General features: G+C 40.4%; 1 protein-coding gene across 1 annotated transcript in view; it reads left to right on the forward strand.

The window, feature by feature from the left end:
• The window catches only part of PITPNC1 (phosphatidylinositol transfer protein cytoplasmic 1), a 72,794-nt gene that overhangs the window by 1,648 nt on the left and 46,460 nt on the right, over nucleotides 1-24,686 (forward strand). The gene's annotated exons all lie outside the window — the stretch shown is intronic.

The raw sequence follows: 24,686 nt of genomic DNA on the forward strand, positions 1-24,686 counted from the left end.
TCTTCAGACTACTGCGTTTGTGGACATCACCTCATAATGTCATCAGAAGGAACCGGATCTAATTCATGTTAAGGAGATCTAAGTCTTGTTAAACAGGCTTTCTGGATAGAGAAAAGTTCAAAACGCTCCGTGTGTAGGAATGGCTGATGTGTGGTGGGACAGGAGGGTGCTGGAAGCCTCCCTCTCTAAAGAATGTTCTCAGTTAGCAAAGGTACAGCTTCTAGTTTCTTCGACCTGGAATCTTCCAGGTACTTAATCCAGGAACTGCAGGTGAAGTGGCTTCACAATGGACGTAGGGTGTATCTGATACATGGCAAGAACTTCATTATTAATTATACAAATTATACAAACCATGACAAAACTTTGAAACTTTCGTACTTTTTTTGATATTGTTTGCTTATTAAAAAAGTTTCGCACTATATTTCTCATGGTGGTCATCTTTGTGATGCCTCCTACAGTCTCTGAAGGTGGCATTGTATTTTGCCTTCAGTTCTACATGAAGCACCAATGATGCATTTCTTTGGGTCTGTGTAGGAGATGCATTCAGCAGCCATGAGAACTTAAAGGGGCAGTGCTGAGATGCTGTGGCACTATGCTGTAGTTCCCTTCAATTCTGAGGCTCATCCATTAAAGGGAACTTTTATTGACAGGTTTTTAAGAGCTGTTACATATACACTGTTATAAGCTCCCAGCTTAGCCTTGAAATAATGTTGTGAAAGAAAATATCATGTGAACTTCCAAGCAAAATGACAACTACTGGAAGAACTTTGCAGGTTAGGTCAGAACATGGCTGTTGGTTGAATAAGCCAACAACATTGCTAATTGGAAATCACTTTGTACTTCATTTGTGGTACTACTGGATTGCATGTATGCAGATTCACTCCTTTTGTTAAAACTGAGACCTTACAAATTACAAAAAGCCATTTCTTTTCAGTAATACATAAAGCAAGTGAAATCTGTTGCAGTAATTGCTTGGGATGTGTTGCCAAATTTCAGACCAGCTGCAATTAATGAATAAGCTTGCTTCTTGATTATTTCTCCTCTTGCATTTTCATTTATTAGTTCATTCTTACAAATAGTTACATCATATAGGAGAATATCATAAGAGGCTGCATTGTGTTGGCTTTATTAAGCATCATCTGTTGAAAACATGTTCTGCAGCAAGTGAAAGGAGCACCAAGTCATCAAGAGTAGCAAAGATGCTTAAAAATTGTCCAACTTTTTCTCACTGCAAATCAGAATTGCATAATTCCTTATAGGAAGGATCATATGGTTTTGTGCCATAGAGATGCCTTTATATAAAATCTGCCAGGTGAGCACGTTTGTGAGCTTCCACTTTGGAAGGGGTGAAGCATGGCGAAGTTGGTGAAGTTGATTTACGTGGAAAGTGATATTTTTTAGGGAGGGTAGGTGGGAAGACATTTCTGCTGGATCATGTTGAAAGTGGAGTCGTTAGCGCTGTAAAATGCTAATAAAGATGTGATGCTGGGTTGCATACGTTTTAAAGCTGAACGTAAATTACAGTAATCATCTTTTTATTTTTCTTGAAAGTGGGATGGGTTTGTTCTCATCTATCTATGTGTAGGTAGTATCTAAACAAATGAAAACCAACCAAACAAAAACAATTTCTTTCCTTTGTTCTTTATCTCAAGCAAGATTATCTCTGCTGAAGTTGGTGGAATTGTGCCCATTGGCTGCTGTAAATACAAGCTCAGTGAGTTCTGTGGGCTGTGCTGCCTGAATGAGCTGTGCAGGAGCAGCTGCGCTGCCGGAGTGCAAACAAGCAGAGACCTGCAAAGTGTTCTTCAATGGAGATTGTGATTTACACCAAAGATCCTTTTAGCACTTACTTAGAAATGATGGCCTGAGGGGTGCTGTGATTCCTTTTTTCACCAGAAGTACCCAGCTTTTAGCTCATTTCGGAATTCTGAGCATTATAAGTTCTCCCATTGTGGATTGTTTACATAAAATTATTTCAGCAATGTGCTTGTAAGCACTATTTGTATTCTCTGAATGTTGTGTGCACTTCTCCTTTGAAAGATTTCATGGTCGGCTGTTTTGTGTACAAAGAACTTGTTAAAGCATGTTTTATGCCTGAGCTCAATGAAAGCATTTGAAGTGTTTTTATGCTCTGAGAGCTGCAGGTGGACAAACCCACATGTCTGTGTACCAGAGAAACCCCACTCAGGGTATTTTCACCAAAATGTAGATGTGTGGAACATCTAAAAAACAGATGTGTTGTTTGTAAGCAAGAGCACTACGGGTAAGCAGGAGGTGAAGTTGAGCTTTTCAGTTCACTTTTAATGACCTGAAATCAAACAAATCGGGCCGTGTCAGGAACATGACCTCTGCAGAAATAGTTGCTGTGGCAATTTTGAGCTGATGCTGTCCAGCAGAAACGAAGGCTTGTTGTGTGATTTCACTTGAGTCTGAGCTGGAAGCAGCTATAAGATAGCTATACTCTTACACTGATCCCTTTAAAAGTTAGAGTGCTATGAGAAGTGCCACTTCTTTCTGTACTTGGTCATTCTTTTTGGAAATGCCCTACAGGAACACGAGAAGTTGTACCTTCTTTCTGCAGTTAATAGCGTGGAGGCTCCGCTGCGTTTGTCAGAGGGACAGACTCAGTGATTGATCTCAAAAAGGTCTTTACTCCATTATGGACATCTTTTTACCCTTCAAAAGAAGTCCATGTGTACAACTCTCCACAAACAGCTGATCTGGTCTTTTGAGCACGCTCCTGTCCGCTGCATCACTGGGCCCTGGCTGCTCTGTGCCCTTACATTGACCGAAAGGAATCTTTACAACCACACAGCAGATAAAATAAGTGAGCGAAAGCATCAGCACTTAACTTGTAGTACTAAGTAAGGCTTTTTCACTCTCTTTTGACACAGGACAGTCATAACAATGAAGAGTTGAAAGTGAGAACTCTATTTTGGTGTGAGAAGGGAGTGAATGCCTTGCCTTAGCCTGACCTTCCAATTGCAGCCATGGCCACCTACACAGCAGTGAGGGCAGCTGACAGACCTACACTGAACTCTGCTGCAGATCAGGAGACCAGAAATAACTGATTTTCTCCTCCACTCTCGTTTGCACATTGCAATACATTTCTTTGAGAGAAACAAGAAAACCTTTGTTCTTAGTTTTGGTGTAAATCATTAAAGAATCTTTCAGTGCAGAGGATTAGGCATTACCTGAGGAACTCTGTCATGCATCTCTCCATCTCTGCTGCTCTCTTGTTTCTTCTTGTCAACACTTATATTCTCCAAAGAGCATATACATATAGCAAATAATACTGCACATTTGATGTTGTGGCAAAATATAGGGGCAAGTTTTGCATTTCTCTTAAAAGACAATGCAGCTTGATGGTGCTTTAGGACAATTTCTAGCTAAAGCACTGTATGGAGTTCTAATGCTGTCAAGAACTCCCATGAAGTGTTTATCTTTGAACCATAAAGCAGATTTGGAAACTACGGAACAGACAGAAGGGCACAAAATGTCAATAATGCCTTTTACATCACAGTGCTTTGTTGGTATTTTTATTATTTATTTTCTGGGATGAACTTCAAGCTACTGAGAGCATAAAGTTCTAAAGGATCAGCACTTTGGAAATTGAGGCCCCTCTTGTTTATGTGCCTAATAATGAACACACTGACACCTTGATGTTATGTACTTTGGTATGCCAAGTGCATTTTCCTGGAGTCCAGTCTGTTCTTCTTTCTCATCTGTCTAATTATAAGTTTAGAAATCAGATTTATGTATTTTCACCTGTTTTTTGACTGACTGCTTCTAGTGGAAATGCTGAGTCACAGCCTGAAGCAGTGATGGAGCAGCTGGTGGGAAGGCAGGGCCAACCCAGGGGAGCTCAGGTGCATGCAATGAACCTGAGTGACCAGAAGGGTCAGGATCCACGCCTTCCCAGCCCTCATGTAGGGGTTGGCAGTAGAGGTGAGAACATCTTTTTCTGGAGGTCCTTGTATGCCTGAGGCCTTCTAAAGGTAAGCAGCTCTTTTCCTTCATTTCTGTATCTATGGCTGCTGCATTTGGGTTTGTTCTCGTTTGCTGTAGCCAAAGACTTTGCCAACCTATTGCTATTATCATCCTGTTATAGCATTACACTGCTTGTGTTAAATGTGCCAGGTGATTTATATCCTTTAAGGTGTATAAAGACCTTTAGGTTACAGGAAGAGAGGAAATTCTGTAATAACTAAGAAAGGTTAAAAATTGTCTTCCTCCGTAAGCATTCAGTTTGATTTGTGCGGTTAAAGTCCGTTAGAGATTGTGTTCTGAACAAAAGGCTGCCTAGTCAAGTAGTGAAAAACCCATAGCATATAAGGATGATTCATTCACAGTGTTCTTTGAGACTTGCAGACAAGTACACTCCCTGAGCTGTGCTCACAGAACTGAGTTGGTATGCGTGCTGAAGTGCAGGCAGGCTTTCCATCCTCACTGTGTAACACACAAGCAGCCATTAAATACTGTATGGTTGGAGCTAGGTGATGTGCACATGTGAACAGTGCAGATGTACTCAATAACTGTGGGTGTGGTAAACATTCTTTGTAACATAGAAAACTTCTTTATCATCCACAATTATTATTTTAAAAATATTTTTCCACGTATTTCATCCTTGTCTTCTTTGGCTCATACAATGTCAGTGACGACCAGCGGTGTCTTTTGTGTAACGCTCAATGCCTCGATCCCAAAGTGAAGCAAATTGGCATTTTGCACTGCTTTGACGTGAAGTCCTGAGAACATTGCATGGGGGCACTGTGTGTGTCTTTACCTGAAGTTGCCAATATCTGCATATGTCTGGAAAACAAAGGGAAAGGTGCCCCAGGATTGCTGACCAGATTCCAATAGCAGTGAGGAAAAGGCAGTTTAGATTTCAAGTTGAATCATCTGATGGATGAGCTGGAGGTAATCTGGTCTTGGTCTTGTTTATCTCCTTCTCAGTTCATCTTTATTCCCAATTTTGGTTATAGGTGGGCAGCCAATTTTGAATCCTTGGATATGTATTAAAATGCTATTTTTGTTTTTGTAATGTGGAGTGCTGAAATGGAGAAGTGACATCTTAATGGCTTTTCTTGGAAAAATTTCTCTATCTTCCTTTTTTTTATTATTCCTGTATGTGGTCAGAAAATGCCAAAGCAGTTTTGCATTCTATTAGTGTTGCATTTTCATGGCTCTGATGCTGGTTTTACTGTGCGTGCTCTGAACGCTTGCGTATGTTTGTGCGCATATTTAATTTAAAGCAGAAGTGGTCGTGTCCTGAGTTCACATGCAGAAATGATTGGGTTTGTAAAAAAAAACAAACAAGCAAACAAAACTTTGTTCATATTCTCTGCAGAGAATTCGTGGTTGCTGTTTAGGAGCTCCTGAGCAGCATGTCTGTTCTAAGATTAGTTGTGCCTAAGTGATTTAGGAATAGTTAGGCTCTGTGGGAATTGTTTTCTGTGAGCATGCTGTGTGCTTTATTTTCCGTTTCATCAGATTAAATGTCATATTAGGTTGACTGTGCTGCCCAATTAATGACTGTTTAACTTTTTTTTTTCAGTAAAAATATTATTGCAATTCATAACAAAATAATTATGTGATAATGACACTCCAGTATAACACACTACTGCTGAATTGCTTGATTAACAATTGTTCACTGATGACAGGCAGAAACACGATTAATTGTTAGGTGCATTTTCAACAACTTCTCTTAGTTTATCTTAAAAGTTATGTAAAATATAAGGATAACCTTTAGTTAGATAACCAGTATATCCTGTGAGCTAAAAAAAACTCATCAGAAAGGAAAAAAGCAGTAATAATTTCGTTGTTAAGCTGAGCAGCTATTTTTCTTGGTTTTACCTAGCAGGGTTTTGGAAGTAGTCTCATTTTGCAAGGCCTGTTGTGCATGTACTGGTCCTAGGAGGTATCGTCTGATCACCTTGGCAAATTAATGCTGCAATTTATCTGATTTTGTCAGGTTGCCTTTAAAAGTGCAAGTATGCTGACATGTAAGTAAACATTTATTCAATAAAGTAATTGTACTGTGACTTGACATAAGCCACTGAAGGGCATGAAATACATAATCACAGTCTCGAGTAACCAGGCTGCTTCTTTTATCATATAGACCTGATCTAAAACTTCTTTAGTTCGTAGTTCAGGGGATGAGCTTTTGTTTTGCTTCTCTGTGTGAAAGGAAAATCATTCAGTGGAATTTGGAGCTTATGATACCACTGAGAGATCCCTCGCTGATGTCAGAGAGGCCGATATTTCACCAAGTATGTATGACAAAACACACAGCACGTTTTTAGAATAGAAACGTTGGGGAAATGTTGGGAATTCAAATTCCATTTCAGTTGCATGGTGTAAATCTGAATTCCGCTGGCTGCAATAGGTTTATTCTGGATTTATATCAGAGTGATTGAAAGCAGACTTGAAGTAACAGCTGTAAATCAAAAGAAAACTTGTAAATTTCTCAAATCTGTGAATTTCAACAAGAAAGAACTCAAACAGACATCTCTAATTCATTAGGATTCTTGCCTACCTGAGGGACACTTCATACAGGCAGATGAAGGCCCTGGATTTGTGTAAATCCAGTGATAATATCTCTGGGCTTAGCTGACGGGGGATGCAGTTATTGATGTCCCCACGCTGTGCAACTGAGCAGTAATCTCTCAGTTCTCAGGCCTAACTTTGCAGAAACTCCCATTCTTTTCTTTCTCCCATTTCCGTGTCCTCGGTCACACTCCAAATGTGGAAGCCCAGCCAAGGCCATGCGGCGGCCGGCCAGCTGGCAGCGAGTGCTGCTCCCCACTACTGCCTGCTGCAGAGCAGAAGGAACTGTACAGCAGAATAAAACAATTGGTAGTTCAGCTCCCCTCTGAGTCCTAAGCCCAGGCTTGAATCTCATTGTTGTGTCAGTTTCCATGGATCTTTGCACCCAGGCAGAAGCTGAAGAGAGTATGGAGTTCAGAAGTCTCTCACATACTTCAGAGGGTTGCTCACTTTATTTGCACTTGTAAACTATTTGCTTCTCGCGTAAGCCCCTAGGTTTTTTCATGGATGATTCAATATAAAAACATGTTTTCTTCTTAAGGAGACTCTTATACGTTTGGGATATAAAGTTTTTTCCATTAACTTCAGTGGAACTGGAATAAAGGCCATTGTTGTTTGTTTGTTTGTTTTTTTTCCCGCTGTTTTGCTATAGCTTATTTTCTCTATTCTCTGCTATTTTTTTTCTTTTTTTGGCTAAACATGAACTCAGTCAAGTGATGCTGAAGTTCTAAATCAATCCTGAGTGGGCTTGAGATGAGGCAAACATTTTAGTGGAAATGTTATGTCATAGGAACAAATGCCCATGGATTAGTTAGTTTATTTCTAGGGCTGCATGGGCTATACATTGCTATTTATCAGCTATTTATAATTTAGGTTTCTCAAGCAGCCACGACTGTGTTTATGTTGCCATGGTGTTACTTGCCATTCTTGAGGGCGGATAGTAAGTGCTATAATTGAAAATAGATACTCCCACAGAAATAAGTGTAACAGGTGGTTATGTGTTTGTTTAATCGTGCAGCAAGCGTAATACAGTTTAAATGTGGATACCTCTAATCCTGCCTCATCACCAAGATGTTTTCAGGCATGTCAATTTGCTTTTGGGGGTCAGAACTGGAGTAAACAACATCAGTGGTTTGCACTGTGGCAATCAGAAGAATGCCAGTGGCTATCAGTGGTTGCCCTCTGTTTCAGACTCCAGAAAACAGATGTTCTTATGGACATGGAAAGCAAATGCAGCCACCCTCCACATCAGAGTGTCTTAGCCTTCTTCTGGGGACTGCAGTCTGAATAAAGCTTGAGTTCCTTAAGAGCGTTTGAGGAAAAGTGGCTGCTGGTTCCATCTGATTTCCTCGTATCAGCCTTCTGACCTTATCCCATCCCTTATTTTCCCTCAGTTGTCAACCATAACAAATCATAGTTCTGTTTTGAGGTCCACCCTGTCTTAATATAACATGGCTTAGTTTGATGTAAGCTTACACCCACCTTCCTGGCGCTGGTAACGCACATCCTGCAAAGGCAAAACGATTCTCCCTCTCACAGGCGAAAGCTGTAAGAATTGGTTCTCCATAAAATCGGCAGAGTAATAGGAGTCTTACCTAAGGAGCTGAAGGATACGATTACATGAGGTGCTTTGAATAGAATAAAAAAAGAATGGTTTAGCTCACTATAAACTTCAGTATCCTAAAACAACAAATGTGAGAGCTGAGGCACAAGAGGGCCTTGATGCTTTTTTTTTTTTTTCTTTTCCTGCATTTCCTTGGATTCTCAGTCATTGTTTGTAAAGACGTGTTCTAAAGGAATCAAAACCTCAGCACCTTTATGTTAGTTGCATAAAACTAGAACCTGATCAGAGCAAGTCTGCTTGGGGAGATTCCCATTCAGTTTTGCATCTGCACAGGGTGAAGTCCCCCAACAAATCCTTTTTTCTCTCCCATTTCAGACCCCAAAATACATACCCCCATGTGTAGATTGGTCTGCAGATGAAAGATGTTTCCTGAATTTTTATGCTACGCATTTTTATGGAGCAATTTTTTTTTATTACTGGAGGTATTTCACAACTTCTCAGAACAGACTCCTCTTTTGAGATTTTTCTTTCTGTTCTGGGAATCCCTCCCAGCTTCCTGTTGTCATTGTTTGTCCTCATCCGTAGTTCTGTTGTTTTGTAGTTTTACCTCAATGACTCAATTTGGTCAAATCCTGGCTTTCTTAAAGACCAAATCCCAGGACGTGGTTTGACGTGGTTTATCTGTATGTTAATGCACTTGGGATGTGTTGAAGTTCAGTATATATCCACAGACCACAGTTCAGCCCTTATTTTATGATATTTATATAATAATGTACTTGATATTTCAATCGGGGGAAGATAATTAGCTAACTTTCGCTGTCACATTTTAAAATACTTTGCTGATAAGAGCATTTCTAATGCTCTAATTTCTATCTTATGTAAGGATATTCTAATGATTTCTGCTATGTTTGGTTGGCTTTGATGCTCTAGTTCTTCTTGTCCATCATAGATTGCTTCTCCTCAGTCACAGCCATGGAAGTAGAAGTTGAGAGAGCCAAAAGCCTTGTGCTTTGTTCATGCTATCATGACCAAAAGAAAGCATTTGTCATTCCACATAGCTCTGTTTTGTGGCTACAAATATTATGGTACTTCTATCAAATTAAGCATAAAATTGTTAATTTCAGTACCCCCCAAAAACGTAAGTAATTGGTGTGAATGTGTATTTGCCAATTTTCAGCTGAGTATTTTGGAGCTGAGGTAATAAACCAACTGTGATCTGTGTTCTTAGTTAGCATCACAAGTATGAAATGTTTAAGCTGTGTGACTTAATGTAAATCAGATAATCGATCTTCCATGATGATTTAAAACCATATCATTCCATTTTGTTTATCAACTGTTTGTCTCTATGAGGACAGCAGCTGTTGGAAAACTTGAGAGCTGTCAGTGAAGAGCCTTACCCTGCTGTGTGTGATGAGGTTCTGTGGGAGGAGATCAGAAAGCAAATCTCATCAGGACTTCGGGCACTGAGAATAGTTTGGAGTAAAAGGGTAGAAACACAAGGACAACACCTTGAATTTTGCTGAAAATGTTAATGTAGGAAAGCTGAAGTGATTGTAGGCTTTTCTGTCAGAAGTAATCCAGAGTATGAGAATTAAATAATTCAAAACAGCAGCATTGTTTCACTCTATTTGCTGCAGATGTTGTGTACTTTAGGGTGTTAATCAAGAATACTTTAGTCAAGATCAGATGGTTATTATGGAAAGCATTTAAAAAAAAACCCACATTTTAACAAAACCATCTGTAAGATAACTAATGGTGTGACTATGAGAGCTGTGAAGTGCAGAGCAGGCTCCTGTGTGAGCTCTGCACTGCTGTCTCCTGTTGAGGTTTCTGTGGCCTTTTTTTAGAAGCAGCAGTCGGACTTCCGTCCTTACTCTGTTAGATTTTGTATCCGACAAAGGCTGACTGAGTCATTTGGGTTTTGAGGGCTGTAGGCTAATGCTGGTTATATGGGTGCTGTTCCTCTCTGTAAATCTTCTGGGATGTTTCTCTAATTTCTGTGTTAAGTCCTGTATTCCAAGTCATGCATCCAGATGGTTTCTTAAGTGGAAACAGCATGATACTGGCTAACCAGTAGCAAACAGGGGTTTGACTGATTCCTCTCTCTGTAGAAGACCATGGTGAAGTCTACGTTTTCGTCCCCACGTTCTTCCATCGCTCATGCAGTGGAGGTGACCTGCTGGTGGATTTGTAGTAGCAGGCCTTAAGCTGGTTGTTCTGGGTGCCCATTGGCACTGGGGTCATAGAGACACTGTCACTCTGCTTTTCATCAGTTTCTCTCTAAGCATTAAGAGGCTGCAAGTGATCACAGTAACTCCATATCCTCTCTGCTCTGTTCTCTCCTTTTTTTTCCACTTTGTACTCTCTGTAATATACCTCCTACTCCATCTTTTAAATCCTTGTTGTAGGAGGTTAATTACAAAAATGTGGCTTTCCATGCTTGTTGGGTTCAAGTTATTGCTTGTTCTTTTTATATATTGTTCATTGGGGATTTTTAATAAGTTGTGGATGAGCATGCTGCCACTGTTAATGAGCACACTGAGTACTTTGAAACCCAGCACAAATCCCTCTGGGTCTTCACCAGTGTCATCTCTCCAGTGATTGGAAATTATTTGTCTATTTATTTTATTTTTGCATTGTATCGTTTAAGCAACAATTTATTGAGATAAGGAACTTTCTTGTCTCATGGCAGATCAGTTTCCTTTAGAAAATCTAGGGAGTGGCCTTGGGAAAATAGGCTTTTGAAATCAAATTAGTGTTCTCATCAACTATCAGCACTTCACTGAAGAGTGAACTTAGCCCACAATGTTTATGCACCCATACTGTGCTATTTACTAAATAATTTTCTTTTTTGCTTCTGTGGTTCAAATCACCCCCATGCTGTCTGTTCTCTGTTCAGTACATTGAATCATTGAATTAATGGTAATGAATGAAAAGCAAATTACGTAATACAGCTCCTGTCCTACATGGTGAAAGTATAGAATGTGAATTTAATGCCTACACAATGTTTTGAATTAATTGTTGGTGCAGAGAGACAGTTCCAATTAGAGTACCCAGCAGATAATTTCTTCAGCGTTTAAGCAGTGATCTTTAGAGAGGGCCTGATGGCTTCTTAATGCTTATTCATTGAAATCATAAACTATTTGGGGACTGCTTCTTAAAGAGAATCAGATGTTAATAATGATAACAATTAGAATCAGTTTTTATTAATATTTTTTTGTGAACAACATTTATTAGTGATGGGCAACAGTATTTCCATATTATAATAATTTGTTTTGCCAAGCACTGGTTGGCAGCATGTCACGTTCCTTAGTTTCCATTTGGAGTTGGGTACTCTTCCACCCGTTTAATCTCTGATATGAATTGACAACATTTGCTCTATTTTCAATGCTAGCTCTTGTAGGATGCCTATCATGTGCACTGAATCAGTTACAAGGCGTAATTCTTTTGTCTATCTAGGCTTTGTCATTGCCAGCAGCAAGCATTGCTCTCGCACTTCATCACCACAGTCCCAGTTCATCCCAGTGCACACAGAATTGACAATCTTGAAAACAGAGAGAAATTTCCACATCCACGTTTAACTTTGATTTGTTCCTATTCTGTTGCTGTGACCTCCTCCTACTGACTGTAAATCAGTAAGTGAAAAGCACACCATGTACACTATCTACAGCCAAGCAGCTGATACGGTGTAATTAATTGACAGCATTCCTATAGTGTGCTGATAAGCAAGAGTAGTGCCCTTCTCAGGCCTGCTTCTATTCACAGTGAAGTCAGTGGGAGTTTTTCTTCAATTAAGAATGCAAAAATGTGTTCCTAAGAGAAAACTGCTTAAGATCTGTGTCTGAAGTGAAGGACAGATTCTGCACTGAACTGCACCCCAAACAGCGCCATTGCCTAGAAGTCCAGCGGAAGACAGTTCAGTAGTTTATCTGGAAGTGAGAAATGAGGAAGCTTATGAATTTTGAATTAAAGAGTTAACTTCAATAATAGTGGTACCTTCAGTTTGTAATACAGCACTGCAAAACTTTCTGGCCTGTTTCCATCTGTCACACTTCCATAGGTTTCATCTGGTTTCGTGATTCCAGCAAATGCTCTTTGTCTCACTCTCCCACAATGTACTACAAGTCATTTTTGCATGCAGTTATCACACTTGTGCTCTTCAAATCTGTTCTGTTAAAGGAACAAATTATGCTGGAAAACTCAAGCCGTTTCTTAAAGGCATTTACTATGATTGTGGAATAGGTGATTTGAGAAAATGACATAGATATGGACAGAAAAGCCCAGGATGAAGCCATGTTTCCTCTGGTCAGTAGATTTTTGTGAGAGATCAGCCTAGCCTGGTGAGCACTGATAAATTTTTCCTTTCTGTCACTTGCTACTTTACTGCTCTACTTTCTTTAGCGAGTTAATGGAAAATAATTCTTCATGTGGATCTGCATTCTGGAGCACAGGCAATTTTGTTGCCTTCTATTGATTTAAAAAAAAAAAAAAATCTTAAAACCTGTCCTCTTCAAAAGAGAAATGTCTCTCATGAGAGAACTGAAGCATCCCATGGCAACAAACGCAGACATTCTGGCAGTGTCAGTTATGCTCTGCATTCAAATAAGTGTGACATCAATGGATGTTGGGCTCCTGCTCTCTGTAAATGCTGTAGTCTTGAACTGATGGCCCCTGGAAGCCTTCACTGTCAGTAACGGGAAAATATGCAAATACAATAATCTTCTGAATCATCTTTTGTAAGGAATTTCTGCAGTCTGAGGCAGAATTGCAAGCCATCAAAACATGCGGATCACGTCTGCGCGAGTGACAGAGTGAGGGTGTCCCTGTGTTTAAATAGGGCAGTACTCAAAATAGTACCATTCCAGCTTTCCATGGGAAAGTACTTTCTGTTCAGGGAGATGTTTTCTTTCTCTACCTAGTCATCAAAAACACCGTCAGTCCCATTTCCAGTGAGGCAGGCTTCTGTGGAACGTGACGTTTGTTCTCTCCTTTACCTGATAAGAGCTGTGTGCCTAGATTTGTGCTGAATATGATGCGTGCTTTTTTATTGCTGTTATTTTGGTTTATTGAAACTCTTTATGCTTGAAAAAGGACTTGTTTCAGGAAACCACTGCTCCAAAAAATACTCCTTCTGGTAAATTCACCCTTTCTGTTATTTTTGAGCACTTCATTGCAGGGAGGAAAAATAGGAGCGAGTCTCTTGGAATCATGAAATAGTTTACGTGACTGGAAGTAATGCTGCCAGTATTTCTGCCTCTGTAGGAAAACAGGATTTTACTATAGAAAATGCGCTCAGGTGAAACTTGTGGATTTCTATATTATTGAAACATTCAGAATATTACTGTGCATGTTGGAATCATGCCATCAATTTATTGATTTTTCTTGGGATTAAGAAAATTAAAGTCCGTATAGGCTATAAACATATCATTCACCCACATAACCTTCTGGATCTCCAGGCTTTAACATCTTTCCTCTGCACTCATGGAGCATGTATAGGTGTTGAGATGTCATACTAATATCCATGACTATCAAGGAAGGTCCAGGGAACAGTCTCCCTTGGTATGCCAGAGGTGTAATCGCATCACAGACATATCAGTGCAGATTTGCATACAAAAAGAAGCTACAGAACACAGGAATGAATGTGTCACATGTGTATTACTTCCTATGACATCAGTTTGTCCTGTAAAATAAAGTGTTCCTTATTCTTAGAACTTACTTTTAGCAGTTTCTATTACCTTCAACATTTAGGATGGTCTTCCAATTCAGTTTAAAGTACTGAGGGGATGCAGTCATTGTGAGTACTGGCACCAGTGTGTGTGTCCTTCTGAGCATCAAATTAATAGTCTGAGCCCAGAGGTTTAAAGGAAGTTAAGTGCTGCTTTAATGAGGACAGACACGAACTTTTCTGACACCTTGCATTGAATTTAAGTGGTGTGCCTATCTGATTGACCATTATAGTGGTGCCCGCGAGTGCTGCTGTAATTATGGGCCTGTCAGCATTTCCATTACAAACCCCTATTTTACAGCTGAAAATATCGCTCCAGGATGAAGTTTGGTACAAAGACTTTCAGCCTTGACAGAAGAAGCTTTCAAAATTAATTTTGCTGTTTCTCCAATTAAAAAAAAAAAAAAAAAAAGGAAGTTTTGCAGTTGCTTACCCAGCCCTGTGTTAGTGAATTGCTGTCTGGGGGGGGGGGGGGGGGGGGGAAACAAACAAACAAAAAAAAGTCAAAACACTGATGTTTATTTCCTGGATTGTGAACATTGCGTATTCAGAATGCAAGAACTGTAAGCCAAAAGCTTTTATTTAAAAAAAAAAAAAAAAAGGTAGCACAAGCAGGTGAGGTACATCAGCCAGCTGCTGCTCTGAGCTGCCTGCATTTGCAGCCTGACTGCAGAGATAGCCTGTGGCCTTCTTCTCAGGCAGCAGAACTGCAATGAAGTTACAGTTTGGGTTTTTTATCAACATATCCTAGTTTAAGAATCAGGGGCGAAGGACAAGCACTTAGAATTCAGATGTGCCCCACTGAATGTTGCCTGTAGAGTCTGTTTGCTCGCTTTCTGAATATGTTCTTCATAAAAGCAGTTCCTGGAAAGGCTGGGTGGTGCTCAAGTGAACATCACTTTTTCATTATATGATTTTTTTGGGGTTTTGCCAGTAATTTATTATGCGTATCTGAAGTTGGAACCATGGTCTGTCGTGGCTTTGAGTCATTATTGAAGTCTCTGAATGTTTTACGAAACATTAATTTATTTTCATTATACATATTACAATGAAAAAAAAATATTTTAGAGATGAACGTCTTTATTGAGACATTAAAGTAAAAATTATTAATTTATTTTTAACAGTTGGAACCTGGTTTTTCAAAGAGGATTTACATGGCTCATTCCAAACACAGTTTTTATTGAATCTAGTTAGGATAGCTTTATATTTCTTTGGATCAGACCTCTTGTGCCAGAGGTGGTCTGAGGATGATGAGGAACAAGCATCTGAAAAGTGCTTGTGAAGCACTTAAGCTCATGTTATGTGGAGTTCTCCATCTCTGCCCTTCCCCATCTTTATTCATCACAACTGGTGATGCCCAGAGGATGTGCACTCATGTGGATTCTTCGGTTCTTATGACCTTGAGCTGGCACAGTTTTCCTTTCCCAGTGTGTTTTTCAGCTCTTCAGCAAATGGAGCAGATGCCCAATGTAAATTCATATGCAGCAATACGTGACTGCCTTGAGAAGAGAGAATTAAATAAGAGATTATTTAACAGTGCAGTAGTGTTTGAACACTAACACACACGCGTGTACAATATGTCATCCATCATTTCTTCCCTCACGCCTGGGCACCTGGCTTTACAATCTTAGAAAGATTTCCTTAAGTATAGATTTTGGGGGTAAATATTTGGGGTGGCTTTAAACCCTTCTGAGAAAGCACATCTGTGTAGCCTTGTGAGCCTCTGCTGCTGTCATCAATGTTGGAAGGCTGAGATGCAGGCACTGCACAGGCTTCTGTACTTGAGATTGCTATGGAGAGGGTAATAGGTTAAATAATCACTTAAAACGGACGTGGTGACATGTGATAGAAGAAAATAAGCAGCAGAAAGAAACATGCAAGGAAAACACAACCTGTGTGTAGTAGGATCTATGAGAGCCTTGTGAGTGTGTGGTGAGAACATAATATTTGGTAATTCACCTGGAAAGCTCTGAAGAGCTTCTGTTGAGAATATGGAACTGTATTTGCAAAGGCTTAAGCTTAATCCGTTCGTACTTAGCCCTTTTTTCACTTAAACAGCATAAGATAGATTCTGCAAGGATGAGGTGTCTGCCAAATGTCAGGTGGGGAGGGGAGCAAGAGCTGACATGTTTATTTCTAATTCACTGCTTTTGTTTGTTTGTAGCTTGGTTTCATTTTGTTGTTGGGGTTGGGTTTTTTTGTTTGTTTGATTGATTTTGGGTGATTTTTGTGGTTTTTTGGTCTCATTCTTGCAAGAAATTGAAACATTCCTGAGCCATTTTGGCTGTGGCTTTCTGAGCATGAAGTAGGCACAACAGAACATAATGCAACTAAAATTTAGCAGCTGTTACCAACAGGAGAACGATCTCTTCTAAGGGAAGCTGTTAGCAAGTTTAATGATAGGTGATGTGCTGCTTTCTCTGCTCATGCTTCACCCAGGTATCTGTTCAATGTGAGTGGTTTGCTTTCATATTCCCATTAGTGATGGCATCAATTTGAAGTACAGTTCTCCTAACAGAAAAATACTGCTATTTACCCAACGTGCTACCAATGTCAATGTTAAAATAAGTAGCTGGTGGTAACATGAACTTGTGTTTTACTTAACTGGCAATGACCTGTTACAGTATCAACACTGCTGCTAGCAATATAAACAGTGCAGCCAGTTAATACACAACACTTCCACTAAACCAGCTTCATTGGGGTTATTGTCAGAGCAGTGAAACTGACAGCTGCTTATGGTATTTTGGGGCAGATTCTTTAAGACCTCGAGCATCTTTCAGTCAAATACTAATCATTAGGAGCTGAGAATGGCTATTGAGCTGCAGTCGGAAGCTGCCTTATCTTTTGTTAGTAATAAAACAAAAGTCAGGAAGGACCTCAGAGTACGAGTGCAATTCTGATTGCAGTATAGCATTTCAGTTATCTGCATGTGGATTATCTGCAAACACTGGTTTGGTTGTTGGGAACTGTAGCTGTGGTAGCACAGAGTTTCAGACAAACACGTCAGCCCTGCTGACCTTGCCCTGCAGTGAATGCTGTGTGGATTACTTTCTTATAGTTTTCAAGTTCTTTTATAAATAAATTACTTGCTAGACCTTAAATTTAATCTTCTTTTAGGCCCATCTTCATATAACCTTCTAAAAACATGCTTAACTTCTCATTTCAAGAAAACATAAGCTGTTCCTCTTCCTCGAGCTTCTCACTTAGTAGTTACTCACACAGATCTTTATGTGACAGTGTTCTCTCTGGGGCTGTTTAAGATGAATTTCATCTATGTTTGAGTAGACTTCTGAAATGATAAAAGCAGGATGTTTTTGTTCATGGCTTTGTATTCTTGTGAGGGCAATTACAATTTTAGGAATGTCCACAAGGTAGTTCTGGTGTGTAGAAAAAGAATTTTGGATCCAATATCCATTGTAACATAAATCAAAGCCTGCACATGAGAATTCATTTAATGGCACTTTTTCCTTCTGATGGAGAAAAGTCAGTCAGGTGGCTTAAATGAAACGTTTGGTTTATGGATGAGTGGAGAAGCAGGCATCTCTGTGAGAATCCATTGGGATTACTTGCATTGCTGCACATGAGAAAGTGCACGTTGGGCTCTGCTGCTGCCCTGAATGTGTGTTCATGAAGACGAAGTGGTGATGCCCTGATGGCATCTTCCAGTTAATCATACAGCAAATGTGAAACCATTTCCCATGTTACAGCACATCAGACTGATCTTCTCAGACACCTAAGCTGCAAAGTTTAAAAGATTCTTTTTGAAAAGACTAATAAATTTGTTATAAAGATATCATCAATAGATACAAAGGGAAATAAAATCTAAAAAAGAATGGCAAAGAATAGTGTGCACAATTGGCTGTAGTAGTAAGTGGAAAACCAACGTGAGTTTTATCTCCCTGATTTAATGAAATGCCGTGTTATCCTTTCATTCCCACAGGTCAAAACAATGATCTTTGGTACTTGTGGCTCACTTGGTGATGGAGAAGTGGTTGGGGGAGCAGCTGAGGTTGTCAGGGCTCTGTGGAGGCCCAAAGAGCTGCAGTGAGAGGACAAGTAGCATGCCTCTGATGCATGCCTGCCTCTTCTGGCTATAGAAGTGGAACTTTTATGTAAGTTGTGACTCTGTAGCATATGTTATGACCTATCAAATAAAACGTGAGATCTTCTTAAGAAAACAGCCTTATGAAATTAAGGCAGCGTACAGAAAACTCAGTTGGCTGGTTTGAGCCTTTGGGAGCCGGCTGCAGGGACCCGATTCTGAACCCTGTCCTCTTGTCAGTATGGCTCAGGGAGCTGTCTGAGAAAATCATGTCTGGGAAGCCTCCGAGAGGCCATCAGATCTATAATGCTGTATAATCTTCCCTTTTCTCTGTAATGTTTTTTGTAGATGAAAAAGAATTTGAGGAAGGTGTGACGTGTCTGGCGTGATACTGGATCTGCTGGCTTTGTACCAATTGGAGCGAGCCATGGAATGCTTGTGGTTGGTATCTGTGGAAGCTCTGCGGTTTGAGGCAGCACGGGCAGCAACTGAGGAAAAGCTGGCAGAGAAAAATCTAAAGCTGAAACTGACCTCAGTTCCTTTCTTGCACCCATTTTAATTTGTGTTCTTTACAACAAATCATTCTCAGTAGCCTGGAAAGAACACAGCAATGGCAATCCTGAGTTGTAAAAGCTTCATTAAAAAAGAAAATACTCAAAGTTCTCTGGGTTCAATTGAATTAAGCACACCTTGCTCTTTTTGGAAGGCTTATCTGGTTGTCACATCCAAGGTTTTGTACTCAGCGTTGATTCATGACGTGTTTGTGTGTTAGAAATTATTGAAAGAATGAGACAATAAAGCAACAGATCAATCAAGCTTCCCAGACTGTAGTTTTAACATCACCAAATGCCATGGGTGAATGACAAGATGACATTGTTGTCATCCAGCAGCCTTGAATGCAGTCTTGCATCTTTCCTTTCCTTAGATGAACTTTGTTTTATAACACTAAGTTTTCTGTGCCTGTTTCAGTATCACAGCAAGAGAATGGATGCATGACAAGTCAGTATATAAACTCACAACTGCTTTTATGTGTGCATGTGTCCCACTGGCAATGCCAGACTTCTTGCCACGCATTACCCAATTGTCAGCAGTTGTGCTCACAGCAAGACAACCATTTGGCTCCAACAGAAGTAACAGTGCAAAGCTTCCCACAGAGCCAAGCTGATGGCTGCCTCTCAGTGAGAGCTGTGACCAGTTAAGCCAGCAAATGTCTTGTTGCTATCCTTTCCATCAGAAAGTAGGAGTTTTTGTATGTGCTTATTTATTTTTAACTGCAGCCTCGATGGAAGAAAAGATTTCAGAGGTAGAGTTGGCCTGACTGTCTGCAGTGGCAGGGACCAGCTGTGATGATCTGAGATGGGGAAACAGGTATATCAGGTCCTGATCATTGAGGAAGGTGCAGCTGCAGAATAGACTGCCCACCTGCTGTGTGCTGGGTAGCATTAATTCCTCTTTCTGAGGTGCTGGGTAGCAGTTCAGCCATGGCAGCAAGGAATTCAGTGTGCTGCCTGCCCCAGTGGTTATCTGATTCTCAAGAGAATTGTGCAGTCCACAGCAAGCACAAGGAGCAGGGAAAAGAAGAATTGGGGGAGGGGGGGGGGGAAGGGAAAATGGAAAAGAGAGCATAGGTTTCAGAGTTCAGTAATTAACTATTAGCATTCCTTCAGTGTGTTCATTCTACAAGGTGGATGTGCAGGGAGGAGGAGGGGATGTTACAGAGTGGCCACGGCCCTGTGCCTGGGCTCTGGGCTGCTTGCACACAGTCATCTTAGGCAAACTCCAGGCACCAGCAGAAGATGCAGCTGTGTTGACCTACAAGACTTTGTTCTTGCTGCTGATTCTTCCTGGGTGCTATTGGATGTGCAAACTCAGAATGCAGAGCGCTGTTTGCGTTGCCATTGCTACAGTCACCAGCTCCTCCCAGTAGTTTTGGATCAGTGACTTGCTGAGACTTTGTTGTGGAGTAGCAGGGGAAGAAGCAAGCAAGTATCTTTTAAACCCGGGTGGGTTTTTGTTGTTTGCTTGTTACTGTGGGGCTTGGGGTTTTTTTTCTTATTAAAGATTATGTCTACACAAAACACTCCAGGTTAACGTTCTGACTTCTGTGTAAAACCAACGCTTTCTGCCATGCATGCATGAAGGCTTTGAGCTCCATGTTTGCTATTTTGAACTTGGTCTTCATTAGAAGGTTTACAGCCCGGAGAACTTGCATAAGCAGCAGTCACGTGGCCCTGCTGTGGTCTGAAGTACTGTAGGAAGAAAACCAGGTTCTTTACAAAGAGATCTTATCTAGTTACCCTTCTTGTTGTTGTAGCTTTCAGCTTTGTTCCCTGGTGCTGCCATACACCGTGAGCTATTACACCCAAAGGACGTGTTCTGAATGACGCCACTGGCTCTAACTGCTGAGGAAGTGGTTAACTTTGGTGTATGAGTGCAGAGAGATGTTTGCTCACTTTGGTCCAAAGCCTCTGCAGCCAACAGGAGGGTCTTTCTGCTCTGTTCAGGAGGACCATTTCCAGCTTAAGTGGTGTTTTTGGAAATTTCTCCGTAACAGAAGTTCAAACAATACTTTTTTTGTGTGATAGAAAGCCATTCCCATTTACAGCTATTGAGAAATGGCCTTTTCTGTTACTTGTCTTCTGCTGCAGAAGGCCGTGCAGCCCGGCTCAGCACAGGGACTGGAGCTGTTTAGCAGGAGAGCAAGGATCTCTTGGGCCATAGGTGCTCTGTGGCTCCAGAAGTTATATGGCATTTTAGCATAAGCATTATCACTTCTGCCAGTGGGAGCGAATTCCTTAAAGAGATGTTTATAATTCTGTGTGTATCTGTATACTTTATTTGAGCCTTGCAGTTTTGGGGGATGATATTCCACTAACAAGGGTTTTTTAGTTAAATAATTGTAAGTTCATCTGCAGTCTTTGTTTTACTAGATTAAGTGGTTAAAACAGCATGTGTTACTTATAACATGACAGTAGACAAACTTTGATACCAGTTAAAATTTTCATGGACATTCTGCAGATGAAGTTAGAAGTGCGTGTGGAAAAAATGATACCAAAAAAAGGTGACAGTTTGGAGCAGAGTTCTAAAAATTGGGGTAAAACATCTTTTACAAGCTTTTATTTCTCTAATCTTCATAAGTAGGATGAGGTGGTTTAATTCTTCTATATTGGCTAAAATCTGCAATCTCATGGTAATTTGCTGTACTGGCACTGTACTTTTCCAGGCTCTGACCTCTGAGGAGGTGCAGTTGTGGCTGTTCTGTTCCAGACTTAGGACTTGGTGCTGTCTGATGCTGGGCAGCAAACAGTGCTGAGCACTGCTGGAGTGCTTGTTGCTGGGACAGTGGCTGTTCAAAACATTTGGGGACCATACAGCTTGACATTTGTGTTATGATAAAGCTGGATTATGCCTGCAGTCATTCATTCTTTGTCGTCATCATCCCTTGAGTTGGTGTTGAAAGGTGGTCTGATCTGGAAGTTTGGAGTGGTGCTCAGGAGTCTGGTCCTTCCTTGAATTTTGGTTTGTACTTGTTGAAGAGCTTCTGATGCCCATTGTGCTGGAAAGCAACTACTTTGCTCATCATTATAACAGCACGGCAGCTTCAGAGTGGAGAAGTTCTACATGAAAGGTGCTGTGTTCTGTCCCTTCTGTCCCTAGTGTAGGCAGAGGTGCTTGGCACATTGTCCTCCAGCACGTGCACTGCACAGACACTGTGAGCAGTGTTACTGCCTTCTGCACACCTCTGCGTTCTGGGCTGAGAGTTTATGCAGCTGTACTCTGGATTGTTCTGTATGCCAGGAGCAAGGAAACACATTTCTATCCAGAAAGCACTTAACACGTTCACTGGGGACTTGGTGTGCACACAGGGAAGCTGCAGAAGTAGCATGTTGCTTCTGTAGAGCCTTATTCCAACAAAGGATGTTTTTGTCACTTGCAGGTTTAGGGAGTAGGCACTGCAGACCAAGTGCCTGTCCTGATGAACCAACATGACAACATTTTGTCGTCTTTTGGTACTGATTTTGAGATTTCAGTGTATCTTTAAGTTTAGGAAGAGAGTTAAGTATGTCTTCATTTCCTTCTTAAATAATTCAAGTCTTGCTTATATGTGTGTCCTCTTCATTGACCTTAATATCCTCATCACCCTAATCTGTAAGGTAGATGCAGGTGAGGAATGACCTGGGCAGGAGCTTGGGCTGTCTGAAGACACTCCATTCTACTGTTATGTTTATCATGGGAAGGCAAGCATCAAACTGCATTTCAAAAATCAAATTGAAGTTGATTCCATCTGATAAGATTAGAACATACATTGAAGTATTTGTTCCTTTTGACTGTGAATTTACTTTTGTTTCATTGGAAGTAGCAAAGAAGAGTTATCTGCTTCGTTTTTGCTTGACTAAGATGTAAAGCAGGTTGAATTTGTCTGATACTTTAGCTTGTAAATGGTAAGTCTTAGTTCTGATACTGAGGCCTTTTTTCATTTTATATTGTGTCTCCTAAGGAAGTTCTCCCTTTTTCTATCCTTATAGGCAGAATTATATTGCCCAAAATGCCTCCTAAGGAATTTGCTTACCAAAAAATGTAATTACAGAATTGCTCCCCTCTGACTGTGACAAAGTTTATTGAATCCTTTGTAGTTTCTTCAGTGCTCCTAAAAGCAAAATGGATTTTTTTCCTGGAAGCATCACATTCTCTGTACTTGAAAGTTGATGTTTTCAGTACAAGAGAGATTTTGTAAGAGACAAAAAAAAAAAAAAAAAAAGAGTAATTACTGAAGAGTAATTAGAGAAAAGTAACCTGAGGGGAAAGAAGTTCTACTTAAACATCAGTTGAGTGCCATTAGCCATGCAAAAAGTGAAAAATAATTTCCATTGCATGGGAGGAGTTGCACGTGTGTTCGATCCATCTGTATCACAGCCAGACCTGACTGCAGCATCACATTCAGGAGGGGTCAAATACATCCCGACTCAAACTGAGCTGAATCAACCAAGGAACACAAATCCCTCTGCAGTTTGGAGGAGCTGCTCTTCCTGTGCAGGCTCAGCTTTGTGCCTGCAGCTTTTTGAGGCACTGCACTGCTTGGCTGCTCTTGGCCTTCCTCTAGGCAAGAAAAATGCATTTAATATGTGTGGCACGTAAGTTTAGATTCTTTTTTTTCCCCTAAATCTTATTTCAGCGACATACCACTGAGTTCTTGTTGTCTGGGTTAATAAAGCAAGTTGCTTGGTCACTGCCACTAATTCACTGTGCATTCTTTGCACAGTGAGAGAAATGTGGTGGTGTGCACTGCTGGAGAGGAGCGAGGGATGGATGGAAGGAGAAGGAACCCTCTGCTTTTCATTCTGATTTTCCCTGGAACATCTGAAATAGGAAGAGTTTTCTCCTGGAATAGCAGGAAAATAGGCCTTGCTTACTAAAAGAAACTGCAAAAATTATGTTGCAAGTTTGAGTTCATTTTACCACATTCTGAGTTAAATTTTAAAGAAGGTTAACAAACAACTCTTTGAACTTCAGCCTTCATGTTGACTGCAACCTCATGGATGAATTGTAGTTAACAAATACAATATGCTGTCATATTGGCTTAGAAAGTACATCAATAGTAGTTGATAGCCATTGAACCAGTTTTGCAAAGTGAATTGTGCCTGAAAAGCAGCAAGCTGCAATTAAAGGTGTGACCTATGTGTGACTTACAGGTGTGTGCTCAGGAATAGGGACCCATAGGTGGGAGCAGTGTTTCAGTGTGCATTACTGGCAGATGGGCTGTGAGCAGCCATGAGAAGTCCCTTCCAGCTCATGTTTCTGCTTTTGGGAACAGGCTCAAGAAAATCATGTGCATCTCTTTCAGGAAATATATATCCATTCGTAGAGCCAGATAATGAGGTGGTATTGGCAATTATGTAAGAAGCACATCATGTGAACAGTGGCAAGATTTAACCAGCTGACTCGCTGCAAAATATCGTTAATAAGAACTGTTTCTTAAATATATGAGCTTGTGCATTCAGGGTGAAAACAGCTGTTTTTTTTTTTTTCAGTAGCACAGCTGGTGTAGAAACACAAAATTGCTAACGTCTGAACAGGACATGAGCTATATTTAGCAAAATGTATTTGCACGTAAGCTGAAAATTTGCAATTTAATTTCCATTTCAGTGAAAATTGAAATGAGCAACATTGTATGTGTATTAATTGTGGATTACTGTTAATCTGCTTCTATTAATTGTGGCATCACTCGCATAGGATGTAAGCCCTTAATGTGCCAAGACACTTCAAATGTAATGTAGATCAGGTTTCTTTAGATGAAAGTTCTGGAGGAGGGGTACTGTTCTGCTGAACATCCTATTCCAGTTGCTGCTGAACGTCATTCGCAGGAATTTTAACAGATGAAGTGATTTGCAGAAGAAATTTCTTCCTTGAGGAAGGCAGTGCAAACACGGAAGCAATAAGAATTGCACTTTACAGCATGCAAAAGTCAACTGTTCCTGCTGCAACTGTTTATTTGTGAGGCTACAAAAACATGTTCCCATGAATTTGGGCAATACTAAAAAATGCTGCTGATGCAAGTCAGCAGATGTGCAGTGCATCACGAGCCATAGATGCATGCAGGAGCTAACTGAAGGGGAGATTTAAAGCTCAACATTAAACTTGAACTAGTCAGTCTGTTTATTACTAACTAGCATGAGGGACATTTACCCCCACTGACTGACCTGCCTTGATTGGAGGCTCTAGCAAGCTGTACGTTGCATCACATCACATCTATAGACAGAATAACCCTTTGACGTATGTAATGTTAGTTCTCTTGTATCTCATTTCTGCTA

The sequence above is a fragment of the Meleagris gallopavo genome, chromosome 20, assembly GCF_905368555.1.
Source record: "Meleagris gallopavo chromosome 20, MGAL_WU_HG_1.1, whole genome shotgun sequence".
Classification (NCBI taxonomy): domain Eukaryota; kingdom Metazoa; phylum Chordata; class Aves; order Galliformes; family Phasianidae; genus Meleagris; species Meleagris gallopavo.